Consider the following 20,503-nt stretch of genomic DNA (forward strand, 5'->3'; position numbering starts at 1 on the left):
GGAATACATGACCTCAGAGAGATCACCTTGTCCAAAGTCACAGAGGTGCTCAGAGGTGAAGCCAGAGGAAGGGCCTAACCTTGAGACTCCTAGTGCAGTGGCCGCTCTGCCACATTGAAGCACTGTGTGTATCAGCTGCTCTGCCTGTGTGAATGTTTCTGCCTTCGTTCCCACAGCCCCTCACCAACACACATGGCTCTGAGGCCAACCTGCACCCCTCATCTTAAGATCAGCCCTCCCTGGATTTACAAGAGAGAGCCACAGAAAGCCATAGTTGTTGATTCTGTCCAATTGGACACAGTGACAAAAGTAAGTCACAGAATCGGCCACAGCTCCGTTCCAGATGCAGCCCTTGCAACGCCAATGAGTCAGGCTGCGGAGTCAGCCGAAAAGAGAACTTTTGGAAGAATCACTGCTCACTTGCTTCTTAGCAGTTAAGTCTCTTAGACACCAACCTGCCAGGAAGGCCTTAAAAAAGGCTTTTTATCCCTTCATTACAAGGCTCAAAGCTGTTGAGTCTTCTCAACTTCCAGCTGGACTCAGAGATCTGTGTATTCCTGGAGATAATTTTTTTTTCTATCTGCTATATTTGAATGATTTTGAGTTCCTCAAAGCAGCAATGCCGACATCACTAAGACATTCAGATAAATATGAAATATTCAGTTCTTATACAGATATTTATAGACTTTTAAAACTCTCAGGGGATGCAGACAACTTGACTAGGATTTTTTTTTTTTTTAACTCTGATGAAGTTTTCTGCCTAAAGTTTAGACCTACAATTTGGCCATGTGGCCACCAGGTGGCGATGGCGTGGTACAACCTAGAGGCAATCAAGCTTGGGTCACGGAGCTTTCTGCCCACATCCTGTGTAGAAAAAGCAACATCTTAAACACAATCTTCTTGTAATTTCTTCCAGCATTTATGAGGCTGTTTTCCACACTCCACACAATGATTCCACTGCCACCACTAAGTTAGAGCCTTCATAATCTGTGGAGCTCAGTACCTTTATTTTATTTATCCTCAAAAATTTTTCATGTTTATATGACGTAGTTTGAATATATCCATCCCATTCTTCCTTCCAACTTATCTCCAAATCATTTCCAGCCTCATACTTCTTTCTAAGCTTCATATTCTCTCTTCTTCATCTTCTTTGTGTTGTTCCTCCTCTTCCTCTTCCTCCTCCTTCTCCTCCTCTTCTTCTTCTTCTCCTTCTTCTTTGTATTTACCATATGTACATGGATGTAAGGTCATCCCTGGAGGAGCATGGACACCCTACAATCCCTCAACTAAAGAACTGACTCTCCCTCCCCAGCAGCCACAACTGCCCAAAGCTCTCAGAGGTTGGAGCCTCCTGAGGTCCTCTCCCATTTGGTCTGGAATGATGGCTGGCTTGACTTTATTGCATATGACAAATCCCCCAGAAAACAGCTCAGAGAGAGAGGGGGAAGGAGGGAGTCTGAACTCAAAATCAAAACACTGAGTTTCAATCCTGGTTCTGGAAGGTACCAGCTGTGTTTGGGCAAGTGACTCTGAGCTACCATGTAGGAAAGAACATAGCATCTAGCACCTATTCCCTGACAAGCCAGTGAGATAACTTATTAGACTGTTGTCTAGCTTGGACACTCCTCTTGCAGGACTTTTCCCTAAGCACCCATTTCTCTCTGTCATATCTATGCAGTTCTTCTTATCTTACTGTTATTGTCGTAATTATATTGGTGATAGTGGAGATGAGACTCAATGCTTCCTGTGTACTGATGGGCATGTAGTTCACTTTACATACAGCTGCCCTCACCTATGCCCTTCCCTCCTCCCACGCCAACAGTCTTTCTGCCAGTGGTGCTACCCGTGGCTCTCATGTGACTCTCACATTAGAAAGTAAGCTGCGAAATGACGGAATTCTTCCAGCCAAGGAATAAGATGGCCTTAGATATCATCTTCCAGCCACCTTCATCTGAACAGTGGGTGGCCGCTTACGGGCCCTGGCACCAATGGAGTTGGGTCCTCCTTTGTCATTAGCCAGCATTTCCCGATTCTCACTCCCACGGCCTATACACAGCTCCAAAGCAAGGCTGGGCTTCTTTCTGTCCCTTGCTTGACTTTGACGGTCAAAAACATTCGGTCTGCGTCCTAGGCCCATCGCCCTCCCCGATAGCGCCCCGCATGGTGTTCTGTGCCTCAGCTACCCGGGTTCCAGGCTCTCCAGTGTCAATCTCTGATGGGGATGAAGACTTGTTCCAGAGAAGATAAGCATTTTTCTCTGAGTCCTTGGCGGGTAGCCTGTGCTTCCCACTCAGGAGAGAGGAACGCCATAGCCAGGCCACTCCGGGCCACTTCAGCCATTTCAGTCCTTTGTAGCCTTCCTGTTCCCCTGTTAATATTGTTTAACCTCCAATCCCAGGTTCTCAATAACCTTCTTAAGAAAAGCGTACCCTCTTTTGGCTTCTCCATCAGCTACGGAAGGTGCGCTGGGTGCTGGACCCACTTCCGGTGCTCCTTCAGCAGCGCCCTCGGCAACTTCCTTCTTTACCAAAAGCCCCAGAAAGGCGAAAACATCAATAGTACCTAACAAAGAAAAGGAAAAACTCACGTGATTCATCACCAGCTTCTGACTTCCTCCGGCCGTGTCCCAACAGGAACCTGTCTGCTGGCTCCTCCAGCCTGGTAGAATTGGAGAGATGGACCAAAAGGAAGCCATTTGACTTGGGATATAGACTGGAAACATCTACTCCTGGAGAGGCAGTGTTTAAAGTGATAGTTCTCAACGTGGGTTCTAAAATAGGACCTGAGGACGAATCCCTACTGCACGGGGACTGAAGCTCTGATGCAAGGGGACATCCTCTGCCTTTCTGAGCTCTTTCTGACATCTACCCAATGGGCGTAGTAGTAAGGCTTTGTGTACGAGATGTGGTGAGCATGGCTCTGGACAGTGTGCCAAAGGGCAAAATAGCTACTGTCTCAAGATTCTGTGGCCAGAGCCTATGTTGGGCTTGGTGCCATTGAACATGAGGATGCCCCACCTTACTCTTGTTTTCTGACAGAAAGTACTCTTTTTCCACATTTTATGCTTGTGCATGCATGCGTGTGTGCATGTATACATGCATGTGTGTAAGTGCATGTTCTCACATGGGAGTGGGTGCATGTATATTTGTGCACTTTTGTGAAGCCTTTCCTTTTGTCTTCAAACCCACTCCTCTCACCTTAATCCCCAGCCTCTTCGATGACACTGCGCTCACCCAGATAACCCAGGGCCCCACCTCGTGGCCAGATCCCTGTTGGATCAAATTTGCAAAGGCCCTTTCCAAGGTCACATCATCTGAACCAGAGAGTTGGAATGTGGAGTCTTTGATGCCATTATTTTTGCCTACCACACAGACTATACAAGTAGTCCTGTGCATATTGTCTGCCTCCAAAAGTCATCACCCACTATTACAGCAAAATTATAAGACCAGCATTATTCGTAGTAAGCAAGGTAGGCAGTTTCCTCAGGAAAAAAACATGGGCATTTGATTCAAATTTTAATGAAAGTAAAGACTGGCTTTGGGCTGCAAGGAATACAGAGATGTCCTCTTATGAACCCACATCTACCTCAACTTTCATTTTAAAACGTTTTTGCAAAAAAACATTATTTTACTTCACATGTTTGTGTATGTACCACAAGTTTGGGTGCCCTCAGAGGCCAGAAGAGGGTGTCAGATTCCCTGAAATTAGAATTACAGGCAATTGTGAGACAACCAATGAGGCTGCTGTGAACTGAATTCAGGTCCTATGCAAAGCAGCAAGTGCTCTCTCACCAGAGCATATAAATAAATCTTTATTGGGTGTTCACTAGTGATCATCCAGTTTTATTCTTCTTTGCCTTTAGCTCCTTGGCTGGATAGCACTAATCAGATAAAGATGGTAAGAGCTGGCTCAGATCCTGTTCATAGGGCTCTCTGCCCGTGACCAGACAAGGTTTCTTATTGATTCAAAAGCTCCCCGCCCCCAACTTTTGAGGGACCAGAGCATGATGGCCCACGGGCTTGCTGTACTCATCTTGAACATCCAAACTGTCCCAGGCTATCCCCACTCTCAGCTGTAGGCTCTTTCCAGGTAGAAATCGAGTGTATGATTCTCAACCCCATATCCCCAAGCCCTGCTCCCACCCAGGTATTGTTCTCAGGCTGGGAAAGCCCAAGGAGACAAGACAGTGCTTGAAGAGGTCATGGCTTCCCCATCCTATCAAGCTGAAGCAGCATGTGCTGGCATTTCAGATAAGCACCCATGTGCTGCTGCTGCTGCTGCTGCTGCCACTGCTGGATCAGTGTTTGGGGTCACCTAGAAGTACACCCAAGGGAAGGGAAGGGGTTGCTCACACGTGTGGCTTTAAATGCTCACCCCCCTGCTCACCTCTCCATCCTCATAGCTGCTATCACCACTGGGTTAGCCCTACCCAGCAGAGGGGATGGTGCCACCCTCTCCCTAGGACTCATGTCACTCACCTCTGCTGCCCCACCAGGGAGGGACCCAGGCTTCCCTGGTTATATCTTTAGAAGAGAAGCTTCTATTGCCCTTGCCTCTTCAACTCAGCCAAGCCAGGAAATACAATACAAAACCCAGAATAGCACTTTTGGATAAGAAGTGGCCAAGAAAAATAAGTCCTTAAGAAGACATAAGGCTAGGCAGGGAAGATGGCTCAGGTGGTAAAGTGCTTACCTCGCAAAGATGGGGATAGGAGTTAGATCCCAGGACTCATGTTTAAGAGAGAATGATTAAAAAGATCATGTTATGGCAGCACACTCTTGTAACCTCAAAACTGGAGAGGCAAAGACAGGCAGAACCCTGGGGGCTCACCAAATTCTGAGTCCCACAAATCTGAACAGTTTGTCTCAAACAAACAAACAAACAAACAAAAACAAACAAAACAAAGACCAAACAGTGGATGGACAGTGTCTGAGAAATAACAGTGATATGGCTGTACTCTGGAAGTCACATGTACCTGCACACACACACACACACACACACACACACACACACACACACAGTAGATGAAAAGATTGCACCCCCAAACATCAAGTCTTCACCTACGATTCTAAGACACAGACTCCTAGGGATCAAAGTCCCAAGCTCACTCGGGTGTGTATTGCTCAGATGTGAGCGGAAAGACTGAAGCGCATGCACTTTACCATATCTCACAACAGCTGTTGATGAAGATTTCAAGTTTTGCTCAGGGGACCAGTTGCAGTGAGGCGCATTTTATGAGAACAATACGTATCGTAGACATCAGAATATATTTCCATGAGAGAATCGGAGAGGGGGACAAAAACTGGTACAGCGTTCCTCTAAAACAGATGAATATTTAGTACGCTGGGGGCTTGTCTTTAAGAGAGGAAAAAATACCCCTGCAATTTTGCACGTCTCCTCCAATAAGCATCCCCTAGATGGAAAATGACGAACTGCACAGCCACCCGTATAAATGCCATGTATTTCATTATTCCCTTCTTAGGGTGGTACAGCGACCAGCTGAGACATGAAGCATCGCGAAAACATGAATTAGCAACTATAAATAGCATATTTAAAACAGGAGGCCATCTAAAACTTGTTGGTTTAACATGGGCTGCCGAGGCAAGTGTGAGGAATGGATCAGTCGGAAGGGAAACCCAGGCCCTGTGTGGGGAAGCGGGAACCCAGCCAAGAGAAACTGCAAGAGGGGCTCCCGAAATAGGGTGAAGGTAGATGATGTTGATCTCACAGGGGCTCCCTGGAGGAGCAGAGTCTACTTTTGGTTGACCCTTGTCACCCCAAAGGGACCAATTCGAAGACTGCTTATCACCACTATTTTTAGCTCCTTGGCAATATAACCCGGTACAATGGGAAAAACGCCCAAAGTAAATACAAGTCTCTCATTTGATTCTTCTCCTGGCAAGTAATTTTCTATTATTTTCTGGTAGAACTATTTCCAGGATAAATCACACTCCAGAGGCAGAGCTTAAGTCAGAGAGCCCTCCGTAAGGAGCACGTATTCCAGACCGAGGGGGCGGGAGGAACCAGGGAGGAGCAGCTGAGCTGGGCTGCCCGCTTGGATGCCAGGTCCAAGAAGAGCCTTTGTGCCTGTGCACACTTTAACCTCTCAGCTTCTCTGGGTACCACTTCTCTTTCCTCTGGGTACCACTACAAAACACGGCAGCAGTGTAGTTTGCTGCACTACAAAACACATAATGCAGGGGTGCAGAACGCCCTTTAGCATCGTGTCTCCGTGAGATGGCTTAGGATCTATCTTCATCTCAACCCTAGGAGGGAAGAAGTGCTATTAATATTTTCCCCGTGTTACTAGTTTGAAGATGTATTCTTTTATTTTTAATTAGTGTATGTCTAGGACAAGCGGTACATGCAAATACAGGTGTCTGGGGAATCCGGGTTCACTGAATTCCTGTGGCTATGGAATCACAGTCGATCGTGAGCCTCCTGATGTGGGTGCTGGGAACAGGACTCCAGGCCTTTGGAAGAACAGTATGCTCTCTTCTCCACTGGGTTATCTCTCCAGTCCCTCGTTCCCATTTTAGGAAGGGGTAGAATCACAAGGGCTCAGGATGTTATAGCTGGGAGGTTGTAGAATGAGCTTAAGGCACTTGCAGCACCGTTGGTCGAATGCTTGCCTTCCGTGCATGAAGCCCTCCCTGAGTTCCAGCCTCAGCATCCAATAAACAGAGCAAACACCTACCTGTAATCCCAGCATTTGGGAGGATTCTGAGTTCAAAGCCACTCTCAGCTACAAAGTGATTCTAAGACCAGCCTGGACTCCATAGAGCCTGTCTAAACCTGCATCCAGACTCTGTGTCTTTTGGCCTCTGGACACTGCCACACAGCATCCTCCAAAGTCACCGTGTTATATGCATGCAATTCTAGACTAAAGGAAGACCCCATTGTATTAGCTAAATGCTTATGAAAGACAAGTGCACAAACTGCATTAGAATCTTTGAAACACCTACAATAACTTGAAGAGTCCCCTGCAGGTCTTCATGGACAGCTGGCTGCCCCTGACTTCTTGTGGGGAACTGTTGACCCGGAACCTCCTGAACATCACTTACAAAGTGGATTGTCTAGATAGGCACAAAAATAGCCTGTGCAGAATACTGTAGGATGCTCTGGGATTTGAAGTCAAGCAAAGACAAAACACAAGATGACATTCCAGACTCGTTTAACTCCCATCTCTTGTACCTATTTTATGCAGTGATGGGAATCAAAACCAAGGTTCTGTGCACGATAGGCATGAGTGCTACCCACTGAGTAACCGCCCCAGACCTCAAGCCCCAAGACTCTTCCCCCCTCCCTTGCTCTCTCCTCTTACCCTCTCTTCCTCACCATCTTCCAGAAGGTTTTCCACAAAATTAGTGAACCAGTAAGTGAAGGAATGAAAACTCTGAACTCCGAGGGAAGAATTAAGGGCAGGAAGTTGGGTGGAATGTTCATCTTATTCTCGGCCACAAAACCGTCATGTCTGTAATCTCCTAGGGTGACCGCTGTTCCCTAGACAAGCTGTCTCCTTTCAGCTTTGTGCTCATTCTTGCCCATGCCTACTCCCGAACCTGACACACAGGTCACATGCTTTCCTCCCAGGCTTGTGCAAAGGCCTCTGGGAAACGGAACCAGCTGCCTGCCATTAGAATTTGTCACGTCCCACTGCCCCAAGCCTTCGGCTTTCAGTCTGAGATGAGATGTGGCTCCACGTGTCACTCCATAGGAAGTATTCTCCGTGAGATAGCCCTGGTTCTCACAAACCCGTTCTCCTCCGGCTCTGTTTGGAGGCTCTGGCGAGAGAAGGCTTTCAATAGTGATCAGCAGGTTTAATTTCTTATTGGCAACCAGGAGCAGCCAATGTTTTGGAAACGGACTCTACTCCTGCCTGACAGCTCGTGCCACTGGCCAAAAGGAGGGAACGCAAGAGAAATGAGGGTGAGGAAAAGAGGGAGAGAGAGGGACAAGGAAGAAGGAAGAGAGGAGGAGAGAGGGAGGGGGAGAAAGGGAGAGAAGGATGGAGAAAGGGGGGTATACAAATTAGAAATGATATTTCACTTTCTGATTCAAAATGCAATCATAGATTAACATCACTCAAATGGGTGTCTGGAGCCAGTCTGTCACTGCAACCCAATTTGCCATCACCAACTCCGACTGATGTTTTCGATGTAAAATTAATAATTAAGTGATACATAATAGTACGTGTTACTTTCCATTAATTTTTTAAGTCAGCATACACTGTGATGGGTTTTATGGTGATTTCATGCATCTTTGTCATTCTGTTCTGTTCCTCTCCCCCTCCCTCTCCCCATGCCCCCCCTCCCACTGCCGCCTCTCTTCCTGGTCCCCTTTTTCTTCTTTTAAAGGTTTATTTTGTTTATTTTATGTATATGAGTACACTGCCGCTCTCTTCAGACACACAAGAAGAGGGCATCAGGTCCCATTACAGATGGTTGTGAGCCACCATGTGGTTGCTGGAAATTGAACTCAGGACCTCTGGAAGAGCAGTCAATGCTCTTAACCACTGAGCCATCATCTCTCCAGCCCCCGGGTCCTCTTTTTCATCTTCTCACATGTCTTATGTTCTTCATCCCTGTCAAAGTGTTTTAATACTTGGATTTGTCTTTATTAGCAAGTTCTCTCATACCAGAAGTGGCATCAAGGCATCCTGGTTTCAGTTTCCTGGGTGGAATCTCAATTATCCAACCAGACATTTCTTCTCGGCATCTGTTGTCCTGGGACCTGCTTAGATTGGTTGCTGGAATTTCATAAGCAGTTACTACATGGCAGGGTCAGAAGCCTCCACTGTCTGCATAATATGCAGTCCTTAAAGGTGATGTGATTGCCATTTTCAGAAAACTTAACCCAAGAGACTTAAATTATTTACCCACAACTTCAGAGCTAGGAAATCTGAAGTTGGTTGAAGGGGGGTAAAGGCTGTGATCAGGCTGTAAAGTGAATAAATTAACAAATTAATGAAGATGAAAGAAAAAAAAAAGAAAATCTGAAGTTTGAAGCCAAATTTGCCAGACGGCAAAGCTCATGTTTTGAAGTACTCTGTCTTTTTTAAAGATGCTTAGAATTCTACACGGCTTAAACAACAATTTTACAGTTCAAGAAGGACACAGCTTTGCACCATGGGAGCTTACTCTGGGTATCATATGTTCTGAGGTCATCAGGCAAAGGTTCTGGTGGGTGCAGTTCATGCTTCTAACTGAAGATGCACCCGAGAGCTGTGTCCGTGGTCCTGAACAGCCTGCTTTAAATATACAAACTAGAATAATGGCTGCCCATCCCAGTCTCCACTGGGAGACTGGCTTTGCAAATTGGAGAGCTGAAGGAGGTAATGCTGTATTCCATCCTCTCACTCTGAAGATGGGGAAACTGAGGCTCGGGGAAGGTAGAAGCTTGTCCCCGTCACACAACTAATGAAAATAAGGCAACCCTCTCTCCCCCAGGCCTGCCTTTTGCTCTGAGAAATACTTGTCTTTATTTAAAGGAATTTTTAAAAATATATAATGAAATCATCGCAACACTGAGCTATTAAGTGCTAATTAACCAAGCTGGCCCCGTGGCGAGCTTACCCTAACCTCAGACTCTCCTTGATCCCATCTCAAGATCACCTGCTTTAGCCTCTTGCTGTGCCCCTCTATTTCCTAAATGCATACACAAGCCTACAACATATGCACATCCTTTTCTGGAAACAGCAGAATACACATTTATTTTGAAACTTTCAAGGCTGAGCATGTGTGGAACAGATTCCCAGGTAAAATGTCTAGTTCTTCCTTATCAAATGCTGCCTAATGCATCTTTGGTACAAGCAAAGATGAGCAGTGCATTTGAGCATTCCCTTCTCAGAAGACAGAAGGTATTTCCTATGCATGCATACTGCTCCCATTAAGAAACCTACTCTACTGATATAAAAGTGACCAGCCTCCTCTCCCCCTCCCCGGTTTCCATCTCTATCTATCATCTATCTATCTATCTATCTATCTATCTATCTATCTATCTATCTATCTAAAGACAGGTAGCCCAGGCTGATCTTGAACTCATTATGTAGCAGACAATGACCTTGAATTTCTAATCCTTATTTCTCTATCTCCAGAGAACTGGGATTGGGAGCATTTGACCCCTGCCCAGCTTATACAGGTCTGAAGACCAAAAGCTGGATTTTGTGCATGGTAGACAAATACTCCACAAACTAAGGCATATCTCCATCTCTCTCTCTCTCTCTCTCTCTCTCTCTCTCTCTCTCTCTCTCTCTCTCTCTCTCTCTCTCATTTATATGGGATGATAAATATAAATTGCCTAACATGATATCTAGGGTGCAGTAAACATTTAATAAAAATGACTACTAGAATTATTGTTGTTAGGGCTATGGCTATTAAAGGAGATGCAAAGGTTTTAATATAAATGTCTACATTTATATCTTGACCTCTTGTTAACATGTTAGCTGACTCTTTCACATCTCTCAGCCCTGTTGCATGCCGGCACGGGCATAGGGTAGAGGAGGGGCTGAGTAAAGTTCAAGAGAACAGAACTAAGTATGAAGCTGAAGGGTTGTGGTCAGCCTTGGCTGGACACTGATGCTTAAAGATTGCAAGGCAGTGGATGTATAATCCCTGCTCCTGTTGATGGGGGGCCTTCGATGGATTGCTGTAAGGAGCTCTAATGTCTAAATACAGACCCCAGCATTGACAGATAAGGCTCCTTCCAGCTGAGAAGAGGAGAGTCTGATACCCAGAGATGGTAGATGTGCCAATCAAAACCAAGAGGGGTTGGAGGAGAATGGAGAAAGCAGGAAAGAGGGGACCTTGTTTCAGAGTTCCCATCCTAACGATACCCACAAGCACAGAGGTCTCACCCTGGCTTCTCGAATCTTAGAACATGCTTGTAATCTGTGCTGTCTCCACACTCCAGCATGTGTTTTGAAACAGGAACTTCATAAATCATGGTCTTAATACCGCAAATAAGTGAACCCAAGACTAATTGGAAGTTGCACACATGTTCACAACGATGTGAAAAATACTGCTGTCAGCACCCAGCCCCAGCCCAATCACTCAGTTCCTCTTACATTCTAATGGGCATCTGAGGGCTACAAGTCTACACAGCCAAGGAGGCAGCGGAGTGATATGTTAACATTATAACAAGAAAGAAAGGAGAAAATAAGACAAATAGAGAAAAGGAGGGAATGAAGAAGGGAAGGAAAATCCTCTCTATATTTTTAAATTTGCGTTTATGCATGAGTGGGTGTATGTGTGTGTTGGTCTGTCTGTCTGTCTGTCTGTCTGTCTGTCTATCTGTGGGTTTTCATACATTGGGTACAGGTGCTGACAGAGCCCAGTAGAAGGTGTCAGATCCCCTGAAGGTACAGTTATAGGTAAATGTAAAAGGCAAACTTGTTCTCAATGTTGAGAACTTGGGTCCTCTGCGCGAGTAGGGAGCACTCTTAACAGCTTAAGCATCGCTCCAGCTGCCCCCCCTGTCAGGCTGAGCGCTGCATGTCTGACTCTCTGCTGGGGGTGCTAGAGCGCCCCCCCCCCCAGCAAGCAGCTCAGAGGAAACGAAACACAGTTCATGATAGAGGCCCCAACATGTGTTCTTCTGGGCAAGAAACAGCAAGATCTGGGACAAATGCTGTGGTTTTCAATCTCCTGTGTAGCCAGACCCCAGCGAGGACCTCAGGAAGTTGAGAATGGAGTAGGGGTGGGGGGTACACTTCCCCTGAGTGCCAGGCAGGAAGGGGATAGCTGAGCCCAAGCCAGGGAAGAATCTGGATTGGTTCCCAGCGAATGTAATGAGTACGGAGGGGCTAAAAGAGAGAAGGCCTTCTCTAGGAGATTTAAGCACAGCTCTTTACTACAAAGGCCTTCCCCCACCACAACCACCCACCATTACCCTCCACCAACCACCACCACCCTCCACCACCACCACCACCCACCATCACCCTCCACCACCCACCTCCACCCACCATCACCCTCCATCACCCACCACCACCATCCACCATCACCCTCCACCACCCTCCACCACCCACCTCCACCCACTCCCTAGGTGACCCTTGAATGAAGGAGACGGTCCTTACTGGTTCAGACTGCTTTATTTGATGGCGGATGCAAATGCATATGTCTTACTCAGGGTGAGCTAGGGATTAAATACCTTTTGCAGAGAGGAATACTCAGGAATAGCTCATTAGCTAAATACTCGGGGACCTATCTAGATAGCTCATTAGCATAGAGAACTCCAGGGTTTTATGCTATGTGACCAGCTGTCAGGGTCCTCTCAGTGGGGTGCCATGGTCACATATTCCAGGACAGGTAGAGCCTGGCAGGGAGCTGGTTCCACACCTATCCTTCTCAATTCTGCAGTTCCCCTCTGGGGTTTTGAACCTGCTTCAACCTTACCACTTCTTCTGTCTGGTGGCACGGTCTACTTGCCCCACACCTTCCTACTTTAAAATTTAGAACTGTAAGAGACATTCCAAAATCTTCAGTGGAAAATGTGTTTAAGATATTCTGATTCTCTATTAATGATATTTAAAAATAAATAAATAAAAGAGCAACGAACTACTTTGCTATTTTTGAAAGGCTTTGGTTAGGAATTCATTCAGCTATAAGTGTGGTTTATTACTTTAAAAGCTAGCTACATTCCGAGTTTTTTTTTTTAAGTGATGCAAAATATTCAATCATAGGCCAAGAATCCCAGACCAACCAACAGAAAGCCAGGAAGGCTCGAGGTGGCAGCTTTCACCTTGAAATATTCCAGTCCATGAAAATTAAGTCTTTCATCTTTTCCCCTAGTTAACTTTTAAAACATTTACAATACACTGCCCTAAATATTTCAACATACAATTTGAAAGTGATCAAATTCCATTTTATGAGCTGAAGGGTACAGATAAATATATCAGTTTTATTAGAATCCAAGGATCCATTTGCTTTATGGATATTGGGAAATCTTGCAGTGTCGTGTCTGATAAAATGCCTCTAAAATATCAGGTGAAAAGCTTTTGGACTCTTGAATTAATCCAACTCTAAAATGTTTTCTAAAAAGAAAACATACCCTGCCTGACAACACCAGAAAGAAGAATGCTTCTCTGTGCTTTTCTTTCCTTTCAACGAATGTACGCACGGACAGGGAAAACCAGTTTGTGAACCAGTTTAAGTTAGTTAAGAGAGAAAAACAGCCTAAGTGGGCTGGAGAGACAGCTCAGCAGGGACGAACACTTGCTGCCTGAGCAGAGACAGATCAGCTTGTTGCTTGAACATGGAGACTTGAGTTCAAATCCTCAGAACTCACATAAACTAGCTGGGGATGGTCACACATATTCCTATAACACTAGTGCTGTGGGAAAGAAGGAGAAAAGATGCCTGCCTGGCTCTGTATCCAATTAGATACCCCGACTCAAAGGAACAAGGCAAAGAATGATAAGGCAGGCCACCCGAAATCCTCCTCTGACCTCTGCACATGTACACGGGTGAAACCATCCCCCACACACATGTGCATATCACACACACACACAAACACACATACACTACAGAAAAAAAAACCTACTTATAATGAACAACCAACCAACTACCAAGAAGCATCTATTATACCTTCTGAGGATTATATTACTTCTGAAATCATCTTTGGTTTGGTTGGGTTGGGTTTGGTTTGGTTTGGTTTGGTTTGGTTTGGTTTTGGGTTTAGTTTGGCTTGGTTTGGTTTGGTTTGCCTTGGTTTGGTTGCTATAGATTGTACCCAGAGCTTGGTCCACACTAGGCAAGCAAGTGCTCTCCCAGCGAGCTCCATTCCCTAGCCTTTGAGAATTCTTTTGATGACATGGAAACCTTGTGGTCTTTTCTACCCATTCTTTGTTTCCACACGACCTTTCGTCATTCACATATCTTTTGTTTAGGTATAAAGAAAACCTAAACACACACACAATCTCATTCTTTGCATGGATTCAGATCTAAGCAAATGCAGTCCCAAGAATTATTATGAGACTAATTTGTCCCAGTATAATGACACATGCCAGAAGCCGCCAGGCTGTTTCCACCCCCTCCCTTCCCAACATTTGCACATGCCAGTCTGTCCACTCCAGAGAGAACAAGGGCAGCATAGCGCTTCCCACAAGTGTGGCCAATGGTCCCCTGGGGTCCTCAAGACTCCTTCATGGAAACCCATGAGATCAAGACTATTTCCATAATAATAATAATCCTTATCATCAGAAGTGGAGCTTCTGCAGAGGCCTCCGAATGTGTTATGTCACAACAGATGGGATTAGAGCTGCAGGGTCGGAGATCCAGCCGCCTTCTTTTGAGCAACGCATAAAAGATACTAGCAGAAGCAAAGAAAATAAATAAATAAAAGCTGCCAGTCTTCTAGCTGTTTTGTTGCAGAAAGCAGTAATTTTTTTTTCATTTCAATATGTTATTTATGTTAGACTCCAAGGGGCTTCTGATTTTAAAATAAATATACATTTTAAAAAACGTCTCCCTTTCCTGTTGTAAGATGGCAAGGACCAATGAGTGTAATTCACATAAGCAAAAGCTCTTTAAGATCCTTATGATTTCTGGGAGCACAAAGGCATCTTAGACCAAAATGTTTGACAATCGGTGATTTAGCATAATGTCTGACATGCAGTGACTACTTGGGGTGGCGGCGCATAGGAACATACAGATTGCTTCAGAGAGCCAACAATAGTTTTTAAATAGGGAAGTGACCACAGAGTTCAACAGACAGACATAGCCAGAAAAAATAAAAGAGCTATATCAGGCTCCCTGCATCTGACTGTTTAATATGGGGGGAATGGGTGATTAGATGATATAAAGTCATAATTGTTGTATGTTGTGCATTTGGTAAAGCACTTGCCTAACATACATGAAGCCCTGAGTTTGACCTCCAGATCCCTAAAATCATGTAAACTAGACATGAGTGTGCACACCTGTAATACCAATGCTTCGGAGAGGCAGGAAGACTAGATGTTCAAAGCCAGCCTCAGCTATCTCTCAAATCTGAGGCCGACCTAGGCCCATGAGGCTCTGTCTCTAAATTAACAGATAAGCGTGGCAGGAAAATTTGACTTTAAGGTGAGCAGTGGTAGGCCGTTCATCTCAGCACTGTTGCAAGCTGAGTCTATTATCAACAGGCTTTGGCCAACTGCTTGCCACTCCTAAATAAATAATAAATATAAGTAAGCTGCTCTGAGTGTATGCAGCCTGTCCTTCTACAGGGCTTTCCGGGAGTTAATGTGCAGGTTAATTAAGCTGTGCACTGTCCTACACGGCCGAGTACTCGTCACCCCACCACCTGTACACTGCATCCCATGCCTTTCACCCCAATTTTTTTCTTCTAACATCTTATCCACCTTTCAAAGTACACTGTAGAGAAACAGCTCCCCTAGAACATGTCCTTGAGTTCTTTCCCTCCAGAGGAAGTTAAAATCCCCCTGCTTGTCTCAGTCTTGTTTTACCTCTGTCCTCCATGAACAGGTCTGAGACAGTTCATTGCACATCCTGATGGCATCTTCCTTCTAGGAGTGTCTTGAAAGCCGAGCTGTGCCTTATCCATCCGCATTAGTTACTTGTGTCATTGCCGGGACAAAATACCTGACAAAGGCAACTTAAAGAAGGGTGTGTCTGCCTGGGTTTACAGTTCTGGGGAGCACAGTCCTGGAAAGGTGTGGCAGCAGGAGAGGGAGGGGGCGAGCCACACTGGATTGGGAAAAGGAAAGCAATGGCTACTTGAGCGCAGAGTGCTTTCTCCTTTTTAATCAGTCTAGGACCACAATTCACAGAATGGTGCCGCCACATTTAGGATGAGCCCTGAGTCACTACTCTTTATAGTTTCTAGACATGCTTAGAGACCTGCTTCTGTAAATCTCATAATTTGACAATCAGAATTAACTGCATCATCCTTCTGATTCAGTTTATAGCATATTATCTCAGCACCTAGCACACTACCACAGTACCTAGCATACCACCTCAGTACCTAGTACACCACCTCAGTACCAAGCACACTACCTTAGTACCTAGCACACTATCTCAGCACCTAGTACACTAACTCAGTACCTAGCACATTATCTTAGTATCTAGCACACTATCAAAACATCATAACACCATAAACAAACACTATTAAAATGCACACAAGCTAGCCAATTATACAATTCACATGCACATGTGACACACACACACACACAAAGGAGAAATAAAAATTAACTACAGTACAATGGAGCATCAAAATGGTGGTGACATTCCTTGCAGTTCCAGCAGCGAGTCCTTGTTAGTCTTGTCATGTTTGAAAAGGAAGGGAAATCCTTAGTGAGCCCCTTCCTAAAAGCCTCTCTTGGAAAAACATTTATCTTGTATCATCTTTGATTTATTTATTTGCTTTTTATTTGTTATCAATGATGTGTGTGTGTGTGTGTGTGTGTATTACACGTGGAGCCAGAGGACAAGTTTCAGAAGTAGGTTCTCACCTTCTCCCTTGCTAAGGCAGGGTCTCTCTTTGCTGCTGTGCTAAGTCCTGCAGGCTAGCAGGGCCATGAGCATCAGGCTTCTCTTGTTTCTACCTCTCCTTTGGTCTCAGGAGTGCTGAGATACAGATGCACTCCGCAGCTGGATTTTGCATACCAGTTCTGGGGACTGAACTCAGGTCATCAGGCTTGGTCTGAAAGCACTTTAAGCTTTGAACTCCATACATCTCTGAATCCCCACCCTAGGTCCTTAGTACCTATCATCTTTGAAAGGATGCAAATTACCCATGGTAGTGACAACAGAAGTTACACTCAGGGGCAAAAGGTATAATAAAGTGAACACACATACACACACACACACACACACACACACACACACACACACACATACACCACATTATATTTAAGAGTTGATTACCAGAAAAGGATCAGAGAATGGGGACAAAATGACAACCCAGAATGTCAAGAAAGGAAGGCTCTTGGTGGCCATCTTTTAAAAGACATATGTCCATTGGGAAAAAAACATGTGTTTTCATTAGCAAAGCAGAAGAATTCTGTGGGCCTAGGATTAGTTTGGGCAAAGGCGTGGGTATAAACTAAGCCATTTCCATGTTCGTCCTGGCCATATGGTAAAAATTGAGGTGTTGCCCAGAATCTAGCATGGCCAAGACGTGTGCACACTCCAAAAGAGGAGAAGTACCAGGAGGCTGGAGGGGATGTCTGAGATTGGACAGCTAAAGGCAATCTGATCTCATGAACAGCTTCAGAGGGGAAAGGTCTCCAAGCATAAAGAGCACGTTCAGCCCGACACCATTTTAATCTAATTAGATGTGATCCTTTTGTCAGACACTGAAAACACCAATTTATTTCTCATTCATCAAACTGATTCAAACCTCCCTTATCAGATGTCTCAATTATCAAAGACTCCAAGGTCATATAACACCCAGATACTGCTTTATATCTGTTATCTTTATACTATTATAATTCAGTTTTCCTTGTAAGGGGGTACAGACTTAGGCAAGGAAAAAACTCACCACAGAACCCAGAACTTTAGAGGCAAAAGAAACTCATTAATATGGACTTGGCCACATTAAGGAAACTGAGGCCCAGAGAACTCGGTCCCAGATCCAAGGCTATACAGCTCAATAGTTCCAAGATAAGACCACCTTCAGGCCATCCTTCCTCCTTTCAGTGGGGTTTCCCAGAGGCTGCTCAGAGAAGGAGTGGGTCAAGGTAAGTCAGGGAAATGGGGCCATATGCAGGCTGAGAGGAAGTAGTGTGCTTCCTCAGCTTTGCGGTGACACCCTCAAAGAGTTGTCTGACCACCAATGGTAAAACAGTGATTTCACGGTGGATGAGTCTCACAGATGCTGATTAAATGGGTGCTCTAGTTTCATGGCACCAGAAAGGGGTGAGTGGATTCCCTGACACAAGACACTGACAGATGCGGCAAGAGTTAGGGAGGGCGTGTTTGTTGGTTTGTTGTTGTTTTTTAAATCCACAGCCACCACTAACCAGGAGAAGATAAAGTACTTTCTCTTAAGTATCTGGCTAGTTCTCTTCATGGGGGTCCAGTCTATAAAAACAAGGCAAGGCTGGAAGTGGTTGGAGGTTGGAGGTGATGGAGGAGGTGAACCAAAAGCCACATGGACTCATGGACTGAGTTCTATAACAGAGCAGGGCTGTGATTGGAAGGTAAGAGAAACCTGAACTAGGTCTGTAATTCATGTGGTAGCTTTGGGTCAGTGTTAATTTGTTTTTTTAATTTCTGTACCTCCGGTAATAGGGGACACCACCCTCATTGGAAAGCTGGGTTTGAATACACCTCATAATCCTGTATGACTGGTCTGCATGTCTAAACTGGTTTTGCTTTCATAAAGAACACCAGAAGAGGCTTGCAGACTGGCAGGAGACACTCAAAGTGCTTAGCCTGCCCTTAGACACTTTCAGTGACAAGCAGTTTCCACAGGTCTTTCTTCTCATGTTATCTCGATGATCTAGAAATCTCTTAGTAGCACGTAGCATGGAGAATTTTTATCACTAGGAACAGAACCCAGCCCCCCTTTTTTCCCTCACAGAGTAAATGCTCAATAAAAATTTTCCCCAAAAGTCTTGGGAAGATGATTCAGTTGGTAATTGGCATGCTATATAAGCATGAGGACCCAAGTTGGATCTTCAGTATATATGTATATGTGTATATGTTTGTACATATATACATGTATATGTATATTTGTATACAGAGATATATGTGTGTGTGTATGTGTGTGTGTGTGTGTGTGTGTGTGGCAGTACATACCTGTAATCCTCAACACGAAGAATGTCAGGATACAATGATCCCTAGAGCTAACTGGTCAACGTAGCCTAAACATGCTGGCAAGATCTATGCTCAGTGAGTGATGCTTTTGCAAAAAATTATGATGGAAAATGAATGATAAAAACACCAAATGTTGATGACCTCTGGCCTCTGCACTCATAAGTGCATACACACGTATATTTATCTACACTTGTGTGCACACATATGTTATATATTTGCATCACACACACACACACACACACACACACACACACACACACACACACCAATTCCAGTCTCCAAAACTAATTAAATCCAATAACCAATAGCTTCAGCCACCCAATGCCTTTCCTCCCCACAACTTGGTGAGATGTAGATATTTTGTCTATCCTAGGACTATCCAGAGACAGAGAGGGCTCCCCTGCTCACATACCATTGTCCTAAGACAATGATCTCCCTCTTCTGTGGGATGGAACCAAATGGGAACCATCTCTGACGTGGCCCAGTTCCACCAGCAATGTAACTCACAAGCACACTGCACAACAGTTGGAATCAGCAGCACACCTGCTACCTGCATTCTGCTGTGCTTCAGATCCGCACTGTTTCCTCCTTCCTTAAGTTAAAACACATGAGCTGTGTTTGCACCCACAGTTCTCCCTGCTTACAGCATCCAACAAACACACAGCTCTCTCAGACTAAGAAGAAAATCTGTGCTCTGCCAGAGCCTGCCCTCCACTTACTTCTGAGGATAGAAATGTGCCCAACTATCCGCCCATATGTCACAAGTCTCTATCTCCCTAAAAGTAACAATGTCTTGTTCTATGAAACCTTTGTCCCCAGGAAAGGACTCTGCATTGATACCTGTAACACTTGACTTTAATTTATCCATGCCTCTCACTATACCCAGAGCTCCTCACATCCAGAAACTTTGCTGCATATATTATGTATTCTCAGCATATATGAGAACATGTGGCACACAGCCAGCCATACAATAAATGTTGGCTGGATCAAAGATCCAATCGTCAATCCCTGTCTCTGGCCCCTACTATCCAGGTAAGGAAGCAGATGGGATGGACAGCAGCTACCTATGGCTAATGCATTTAAGGCTACAAAGCCATGCAATCCAGCACTTCCTCTGCCTTGTAACTGGGAACTCATAAGCTTGGTCTCTCTGTAAACGAAGCCTCGGCATCTTGAGGAAGCATGAAGTCATTATCTGTGAGCCTCTGGTCTCTCTGAGCCACTGCAGCAAACTGGATGGCTCTTAGCTTCCAGACCTGTTGCTCCCAGCTCGCCCCTCTCTCTTTGATGTCAATGCTCAAAAGAAGGACAAGGAATGGATTCTAGGCCGGCTGGATCCCAGTGACTCTGGCTTACTCTAGTATAAAGAAGCAGAGACATTTTCTGAGCTCTCTCTCGGCTTCTCTGAGAGTTTTCATCTGCATGGCTGCTCTTGATGGCACTTGACATTGGCAAAGCCTGATGATGGATCCTGTCTTACTTGTACCCCACACTGGAAGCTTGGGATTTGCCAATCCCTGACAGCTCCCTCCCCTGGCTCACACTCAGATAAAAACTTCCTATTATTGTTCAGTTATTGATGATGCTATTGATCAGCCACTGAAATCACCATAAACAACCTCCCACCCCTTTTTGTGGCAGTTTAAGTTTCAGCCTTTGTCAGCTCCTGCATGGGTTAGGACAAGACCCTTGAAAGTCTCTCTAGCTTGACCCCACTCTGGTGTGCAAGTTCAGGATCAGCAGTA

This window comes from Apodemus sylvaticus, chromosome 7, assembly GCF_947179515.1.
Source record: "Apodemus sylvaticus chromosome 7, mApoSyl1.1, whole genome shotgun sequence".
NCBI lineage: Eukaryota > Metazoa > Chordata > Mammalia > Rodentia > Muridae > Apodemus > Apodemus sylvaticus.